The sequence below is a fragment of the Squalius cephalus genome (genome assembly GCF_949319135.1).
Source record: "Squalius cephalus genome assembly, chromosome: 23".
In the NCBI taxonomy this organism is placed as follows: Eukaryota; Metazoa; Chordata; class Actinopteri; order Cypriniformes; family Leuciscidae; genus Squalius; species Squalius cephalus.
The window spans coordinates 18,619,282-18,628,659 of record NC_137144.1 but is presented as its reverse complement, the minus strand read 5'-3'; positions in this window follow the sequence as shown (position 1 = coordinate 18,628,659).

Here is a 9,378-nt window from a genome sequence, read left to right as displayed (position 1 = left end):
TCAAGGTTGAACTTTAATATAAAATGTGATTTGGTCCTCACCTCAAAAACATCAAGATAGATTTGTTTGGGTATATTTGAAATGAAATATCCAAGTCTGTCTTGCTGTTTTTCTTCTTTTCAAATTCGATTTTTGTTCAGACTGCATTATCAACTGATTTTTTAAATGAATGATAGCTTTGCACATTATTCTATCATCACTCATTTTTGTTGACTAAGCCATAACAGCGTAACCAAAAATAGCATGCATTCTTTGAACGATTTCGCAAATGCCAACATATGCCACAGTAATGATGCTGAGGTGACATTTAAAAGGTACAGTAACAGTAGGTTCGAAAAATTGATTTACTTGATATTTTAGGATGCACAATTAAAGAGGGGTTGTTTTTTGATGAATCAAGGCAGGAATCTCTTGCTAATGAGCCAATAGAGAACATTGTGGGTCATAAAGCGTTCAGAGCATATTTAACGAGTTGCCATAGAAATATACCATAAAGAATTGTAGTCATAGGTACATCATAATTAGATCTTTTAATAGTTACACCGTTTTTAGAGACAATGACAGTTCTCCTATAAAAACAAGAGGAGGGGGAACATGTACAAGTGTTCCTTGAAGTATCTCTCAAAATAATTATTTTTAGCATTTTATTTAGAAAACAATCAATGTGCAATACAAGCATCGACATATTGACTCCTACAGAAGCTCATATTATGTCATATTGCAGTGGACACAACCTCCCACCTGAGTAAACCCAGCTGCTCTGACTGACTTCAACAGTGATTATTTATTTTTTAACCTCATTACGGATGACACAAATGTCTTTCTCAGCAGAGGGGCTGTTGCCATAGTAACAGAGTGCAGCAGTGTCACATGGTCCCTCATATGGGACATGCCCTTTCTAAGTTTTTATTCTGTTATAAACATGGTCAACCAATCACAGTGGACACGCGGCCTACATGATGTAATATGTCAGAGTACCGGCGACATGATGTCAGTGATAGCAGAAAGACAGAATTTTGCTCTTAGTGGGACAGATGTCTGAGAAAGCGTCTGCTCTGGCATGTGTGATTCATCAAGTGATGGAATATACAGACACGGTGTTACCATCTTTATTTGTTCTTCAGGGGGCTCAACTGTAATGAGAAACAGTGCGGCGAGTTTCAAGAGCCAAAGGCCATAATCATGTGACAGTCAGGCACCTTGGATTTAGTGATGATAAACAAGGAGCCCGCTGGCATTCTGGGAAAAGTTAGGCTCCTGTTGTTCATTTGAAAGTACTTTTGACCAAGATAAAGATTGATTTGGACCTGCTTAGAATCGAATAACAGTTCCAGTAGAAGAACCTCAAGGGGACAGTTCACCCACAAATGAAAATTCAGTTATCGTTTATGCACCCTCAATTCCTTCCTTATGAATTTCTTTTTTCTGTGGAACACAAAAGGAGACATTTTTAGAGGAAGGTATTGCCTTACAATGGAAGTGAATGGTGACCAGAGATGTCACGCAAGATATTCAGTGAATAACAGCGCAAAAGCATCATAATAAATGTCTGTTCTACAAGGGTTAGTTCACCCAAAATTGAAAATTCTGTCAAATTCAGTCATATAAAGCGATTGTGTCTCTTCAGAAATTTTTGACTAAACCATATCCAGTTCATATGGATTAGTTTTTCATCTCTTTATGAAAATTCTATAGAGTTAATAGAGTTAATTCTATAGAGTTAATAATGACAGAATCTTCATTTTGGGGTGAACTTTACCCTTTCACACAAACCTGGTGTTTTACACATATTTTAAATTACGTTAATATTGCACTGTGTTGTGTTTTATAGGAAATGTTCGTAAACGTGATTTTATGTCCTGTCAGAAAATTACCAATACCTTTTTTTTTTTTTTTTTTTTTAAATAGTCAATAGCCATTTCATGAGTCAAGATACTTTCTTGGTGTAATTTTGTTATTTTTAATTAAAATATCATCTAAATGTAATTATTAATAGATAATGTATTTTACATTAAAGCTGTAATATGTATATATATACTAAAAAAAAAAAAAAAAATAAATAAAAAACAAACAGAAATAAAGCAAGTAGTTAAAACTAAATTGAAATATTTAAAAAAAAAATATTAACAAAATCACATAAAAAGTACTAAAATTAAAGATCATTAAAAATATTAAGAATGAAGGTCATACAGTTTAGGAACATGATGACAGAATTATCATTTTTGAGTGAACTATCCCTTTAAAAGTGTTATTAATCCAATCAAGTTTAACAAAGCTGATCTGATATTCTTGTAGCTGTTGTGCAATGGCTCACTTGAGCCTTGATACGACAGACTAAGCATATTATTTACTGCAGTGGACTGATGGGATACTGTGCCATAAATTCACACATTGTTTCTTAAGGCTACTGCGTTTGTTCCTGTGGAGCTGGTGAGAGAGGTGAGAGATGTGCAAATGCAATCTCAAAGAAATCGTACATCGATTTTAGAATCGAATGTAGAATGATGTAGAAATTACATCATAAATTACATTTGGACATACTGTGCTATGAAAGATGATCAAGCGCATAGAGATCAGAGGAGCACGACTGCAGAGTGCTTCGACTCAATCAGTGTCATATATGCGAAATCTTTTAAGTTCCTCCCTGTAATAAAAATCAACAAAATGTGTACAATATGGTTGTCGTCTTGCTCATATAGTGACAAATAGTGGTGTGGCTTCAAGATTGCACCAAAATATTCAGTTGCAGAAATGTTTTTTACATCAACCATGATTAATTGATTTAAATAAATAAATAGTGCATTAATTAATAAAAAATAAAATAAATTTGCCACAAGCAATTTATCTAACTCAGTTCTCTTCTGATAGTGTCAGTGCAGTCAAATCAATAATATTGCTGAATATTAAGTGTCCCCAAATAAGCAATCCAGAGGATTTAGTACACTATTGATACAGTGTGACTGGAGTATATGACATAACTATAACTCAGGGATGAGTTATATGAGTACTTGTTTTCCTGTGGTAATCATCAGCTTGTCACAGATGCTGTTGAAAGTGCTGAACATAATATGTTTCTATAGGTTATTTATAATGAGCCTTCATGCACTTTTCATTCAGCACTTCTAGATTTTGTCGTTGCACTTGAACTGTACTTTATCATTGACAATTCACTGTTTGTCAGTGAGTGAATGTAGTAGTAAATTCTATACTAAAGGAAATGTAGACCTAATTGTAGCGCATGGCAAACACCAAAGACTTCATCAGATATATCCCACAGTGCTCTGTGTGTGAGAAAGTAGCATCTTGGAGTTCACAGGACATTGTCCAATACAGGGATTTGCTGATGGTGAGTGTGTGGGAATGAGCAGTAATGACTGGCTTTGATTGAACTTTACTGGGTGTTTACACTTGGTCACTTCATGCATTTTGATTGGATCACTATTCAGTGCAGGGTTATTATCGTAAAATAAACCTCTTAATAAAAAAAATAAATATAACTATCATAAACTAAATAGAAATTAGAAATGTTGCCTAGCTTAAATTGAAGCAATAAAATGACTAACCGGAAATAAAAACTAAAACAGAACTAATGTAACTGAACCTGATTCGAACCGAGGGCTCTGGCGTGGGAAGCAGGCGCGCTAACAAGGATGCTAAAGACAGCAGCCTATAACGTCAGTTGCTAGCGCGCCTCTTGAGATCAGGGGAGTGAGGTTTATGCGCACAGCTCTTACTGGCATACATCTATTACACTCACCCCCCTAAACCTCACTCCCATCCGGGTCACGGCACCAAATGTAACCGGTCCTACTCGACCCGCTCCGAGCGGGATTCGAATCAGGGTAACAAGGACGCTAAAGACAGTCAATAATGCGCCTCTTGAGGCCAAGGAAATGAGGTTTAATGCACAGCTCTTACTGGTCTACATATGTTACACTAAATATAAAACTGAAATTAAACCGAAATAGTAATATTTAAAGAAAAATACACAAAAGTACATCAAATTACAGAAACATTTGAATGAAAACAGTAAATATAAAAATAAAAGCTAATTCAAAATATTAATAAACTATATAAATAATACTAGAATAACAGCTCAATAAACACATCTGTGAGCTGATTATCGGTTAGCAATTTTAGAATGATGGTTTCCTCTTTGTGAGTGAAATAAGGTCTGTATTGAACAATACTTGCTAAAGATGTTCTTAAAAATGTTCCCATTTTGTTCCCTAACATAAATTATGCATAATCATATCTCAAACATGAATTTCAAGCATAGTGTGCTTTAAAAACATAAGTTGAAAACAAAATGTACCACCATTGTGATATAATAGATGATCTGTCTTAACTTCACGAACATTACTGTACAAGCAAGGCTGAAAACACTGAGTGTGATAAAAGAGGAAGCCACAGTATTTCACTGCGCTTAGAAGATCTATCAATATAATGGTCAAGGTGATGTTGCCAGAACGTTCCACATAGCCTTCAAACAAGTAGAGCATGCCATGTTACGTAATGTGCTCTGTCAAAGCTTTTTTTGATAGTTCTTCAGTAAAAGCGAATCTGATCAAGCCCCAGTAATAACGTCTTGTGGCCACTGGATAGATACGCAATGGCTGTGAGGCTTCTTTTTGCTTCAGCCAGCATATAACACACTTAAATAATATCTGATGCCCCTTGGCATCAGCATGTCCAACATTAGAGACTTATTTGAACCTCCAATGGTTGGTATTGCTTCATACTATTGATGGGAATTGTGGAGGAATACACTGCTGCTGCCAAAGTACCTGAAATCACACATAATTTAAGACCAAAATGTGTTCAGTATCGTATGCAGTTTTAAAGAAATCGACTTGATCTTGAAGCACTTTTAAGCATATCTCCAGGCAGTCTTTCTCCAACCAAACTTTCTCAAGCGCAGATAGCAATGTATTCATATTTAATACCGTCCTGCAAAACACCATCAGTCAGGGCTCCAAACTCCGATTAAAAAGGCTGCAATGCAAAGAAGCGAAATATTTACGGCTCTAATTAAAACTCCAAGGGTTGGGGAAATGTGTGCGTAATAATATATGGTTTTAGACTTAACGAACAATAGCAATAGCCGTGATGCCTGATTTGCAAACAAATCTGCAATGGTTCTTTTTAATGAGTCAGTCAAAAAGATTCACAAGTTGGGTCCCAAATGACATGCACTTAAAGGTAGGGTAGGTCAGAATTGTCTAAAAAAAACTTTTATTCAAATTTGTTTAAACTGTCTTTATATACCAATTCATAATTAAAATGCAAGTACTCTGAAATAGAGAGTATACAAAATTGAGTGATTCTAGTGTATTTAATTTTCAATAAACACAGCTCATTAATTCCATTCACTCCCACCTAAAAACGGGTGCGCGACTGCGCGCACGTGGGCAGAGCCAGTAATAGCAGCGGTAGTCATGGCGACGGAGAGTGACAGTCGCGCAAGCCAATCACTTGTTTCGTCCCGGTAGGAATTAATAAGCTGTGTTTTTTGAAGATTAAATACACTATAGTCACTCAATTTGTATACTCTCTTTTTCAAAGTACTTACATTTTAATTATGTATTGGTATATAAAGACAGTTTAAGCCAATTTGAAAAAAAGTTCTTTAGACAATTCTTACCTACCCAACCTTTAAATGCATAGTGCAGGGGGTGTCCAATCCAATCCGCCTCCCGCAAAGTTAAGCTTCAGCCCAAATTAAACACACCTGAAGCAGCTAATCGAGGTCTTGCATGCTAGCTGAGTGCATGAAGTGTCCAATATTCCACATGTTTCTTTGTTTTTCGTTCATTAAGTGCTTCACCATGTATTTGAAGTATACTTTTTCATTTAGGGATTTTCAGAGTGAACACACTAGCCTACTCATAATATTTATACAAAATGGCATAGAATAGGACGCATAGAACGCAAATTGGGACGTAGACAGTCTCAAACTCGGTTTGAATCAGACTCACTTGATCAGTGAATCGTTCAAAGCTCTTACAGATTTCACAACTGACTCCCTTGCTGAACCGGAAGTCATTTTCCGGTAATGTCCGATTGAAAATGAACCGGAAACCATCTTTTAGATTCAAGTTAGGGGTTTATCATATTCACAACAGAATTTTGTTAAAATAATAAAACGGATATATATTTTTAGGTTAAGAAATTGTTTCTTTGTAATGTTGAATCAGTTTTAAGGGACACTTTGTTTCGGAGTAAGGTGCTGCTGTCACATTTATGAAATTTCGCATGCGGGTGAAACAACATGAGGGTGAGTAATTAATCAGAATTTTCATTTTTGGGTGAACTAACCTTTTCTGACTGAAAGGTGGGTGACATTTTCAACCTACGTTTTAATAAAGAAAGTGACTGATACGACACAAATACAAACGGGATCAGAATTGACAGCTTTAATATTGGAAAAAAGTTGAAAAACTACAGTAGAAAAACATTCTAGTGTTTATATAACTTAAATTGTCATAGTCTATTTATTAAAAACATTTTTTCATCAAAGCACATAGCAGTGACTAATGTTAAAAGGCAAACTGCACTCAATGAGTGCTTGAGAACAATCTTTTTTATTGAAAACAAAAAGTCATTTGACTCCTAGATGTTAAAAGTCTGGTGCCCTGCCAGCGTAATTTGTATCTCTCAAAATACATCCCAAAAGACATTTTAAAGCGTCTTTAAACATCAACCCTATCCGGCAGACCGACTCTTTTTGTTATATAAAGACGAAACAGAGCACATAAACTGTTCATAGCCTATACACAAAGGTAGAAGAAGGCCAAGCATACTTAGCCTTGCCTCTAAGAGGACTGCTTTCTTTCAAAGCGACAGAACAGCTGAAGAGAGACTCGACCGGTCTCTAGATTAGTCCCGTATGAATAATCCAACAGGAAACACAGTTTCCGCATTATCACAGAGAACAGCTCTGTCTGTTGACTCTGAGGAGAATGGCTGGCACTTACAAAGTGTGAGAGAGCTAATTAAAACACAAGATGTGGCACCACACCGCCATAGATAGGAGCAAAGAGAGAGAGAGAGGGGTAAAAGGAAAGCAGGGGTGAGGAATCTACACATCTCATTAGCCTTCATCCTTGGATGTGGGACAGTCTGCACTTGTCTAAGCTTTGACTCAAGTCTTTGTATATCTCGTCACATTGGTAAATTGTTGATGTCGGAACACAAGGAGAGTCTTCAGTCTAATAGCTGCCATGCACTGACGGCTCCAGAGGAAGGGGAAGGGCGAGAAGAATCCACTTTAGTCTACTGAGGCTGCCTTGGCATTTGATAGAGCTCTAGATGCCCGAGTCTACTTGGAGTGAGAGAAGTCTTACTATGCCATTACAGGACTATTGGTATTGGGAAGGATAATGGATCTGTGCTGCTGACAAAGGCATTACATAATCCATCAAGAAACTGGGATTATCCTAGTCAGATGTCTAGTTGATGCAGACAACACAAAGTGCATATTGAATGTGTATGAGCGGAATAATGGTGGCTGTTACATAAGTGAATACATATTTGATTCAGCTTTCCATTGGAGGTTCTCAGAGTTCATTTATCCTTCTCAAAGGATGAATTTTATTATGTTTATATTTACTTAATGTTCAACCGGTTGTTTTGTTAGTTAATGTACATCAGTCCTTTGCTTGGGGGGTATTCTTTGTCTATTAGTTATATTATATTATATTATATTATATTATATTATATTATATTATATCAGACAAAAAATGTAAATAATTTTTATAATATATAAATTATATAATAAATGTAAATGTTTATATTTATTATATATTTAAATTACAAATCTGTATGCATATGTATATACACATAGCTATGCATAGGCTATACACACCTTTATTTGATTTAATGCAGCATTCCTGAACAAATTCCAGTTAACATACATACATATACACTCACCTAAAGGATTATTAGGAACACCTGTTCAATTTCTCATTAATGCAATTATCTAATCAACCAATCACATGGCAGTTGCTTCAATGCATTTAGGGGTGTGGTCCTGGTCAAGACAATCTCCTGAACTCCAAACTGAATGTCAGAATGGGAAAGAAAGGTGATTTAAGCAATTTTGAGCGTGGCATGGTTGTTGGTGCCAGACGGGCCGGTCTGAGTATTTCACAATCTGCTCAGTTACTGGGATTTTCACGCACAACCATTTCTAGGGTTTACAAAGAATGTGTGCGGCAGTCCTGTGGGCGAAAATGCCTTGTTGATGCTAGAGGTCAGAGGAGAATGGGCTGACTGATTCAAGCTGATAGAAGAGCAACTTTGACTGAAATAACCACTCGTTACAACCGAGGCATGCAGCAAAGCATTTGTGAAGCCACAACACGCACAACCTTGAGGCAGATGGGCTACAACAGCAGAAGACCCCACCGGGTACCACTCATCTCCACTACAAATAGGAAAAAGAGGCTACAATTTGCACGAGCTCACCAAAATTGGACAGTTTAAGACTGGAAAAATGTTGCCTGGTCTGATGAGTCTCGATTTCTGTTGAGACATTCAGATGGTAGAGTCAGAATTTGGCGTAAACAGAATGAGAACATGGATCCATCATGCCTTGTTACCACTGTGCAGGCTGGTGGTGGTGGTGTAATGGTGTGGGGGATGTTTTCTTGGCACACTTTAGGCCCCTTAGTGCCAATTGGGCATCGTTTAAATGCCACGGCCTACCTGAGCATTGTTTCTGACCATGTCCATCCCTTTATGACCACCATGTACCCATCCTCTGATGGCTACTTCCAGCAGGATAATGCACCATGTCACAATTTTATATGTCTTTATATGTCTTATATGTCATATATATATATATATATATATGCATACAGGTTTATAATAAATATAAATATTTAAATTAAATATACAATTTATATATTATAATATTACTTTAATTTTATAATGCACATAATGTATATATAGGCTACTGTATTTTATATCTCCTATTAAAAGAAACTATTTAAATTCAATAAATTTAGCTGTAAATTATATATACAATTATATATATATTCATTTATTTTATGCAAGAAAGATTTGTATTTGATTTGAAATACATTTTTATTCTATCAGCCAGTAATGCATCACTATATTTTCAAGTTTTGGCAATGACATTTAGCCTAAATGTTTTTAATTTTAAATTTAACAAGTTTGTATCATCAGCATCAGTGCACAAAAACATGTATTTTATGCCTGTACTAACAACTGCTAATGTTGTTGTTTAACAAAAAGACATACCATTCTGGCAGAATTTTCTCCCTTCTCATTTTTCAATTTCTCAACAACTTGATTTCTTATGGATTTGAGGAGCACAAGTGGGATTTATAGCCAAATGATCCTGTAATCTAA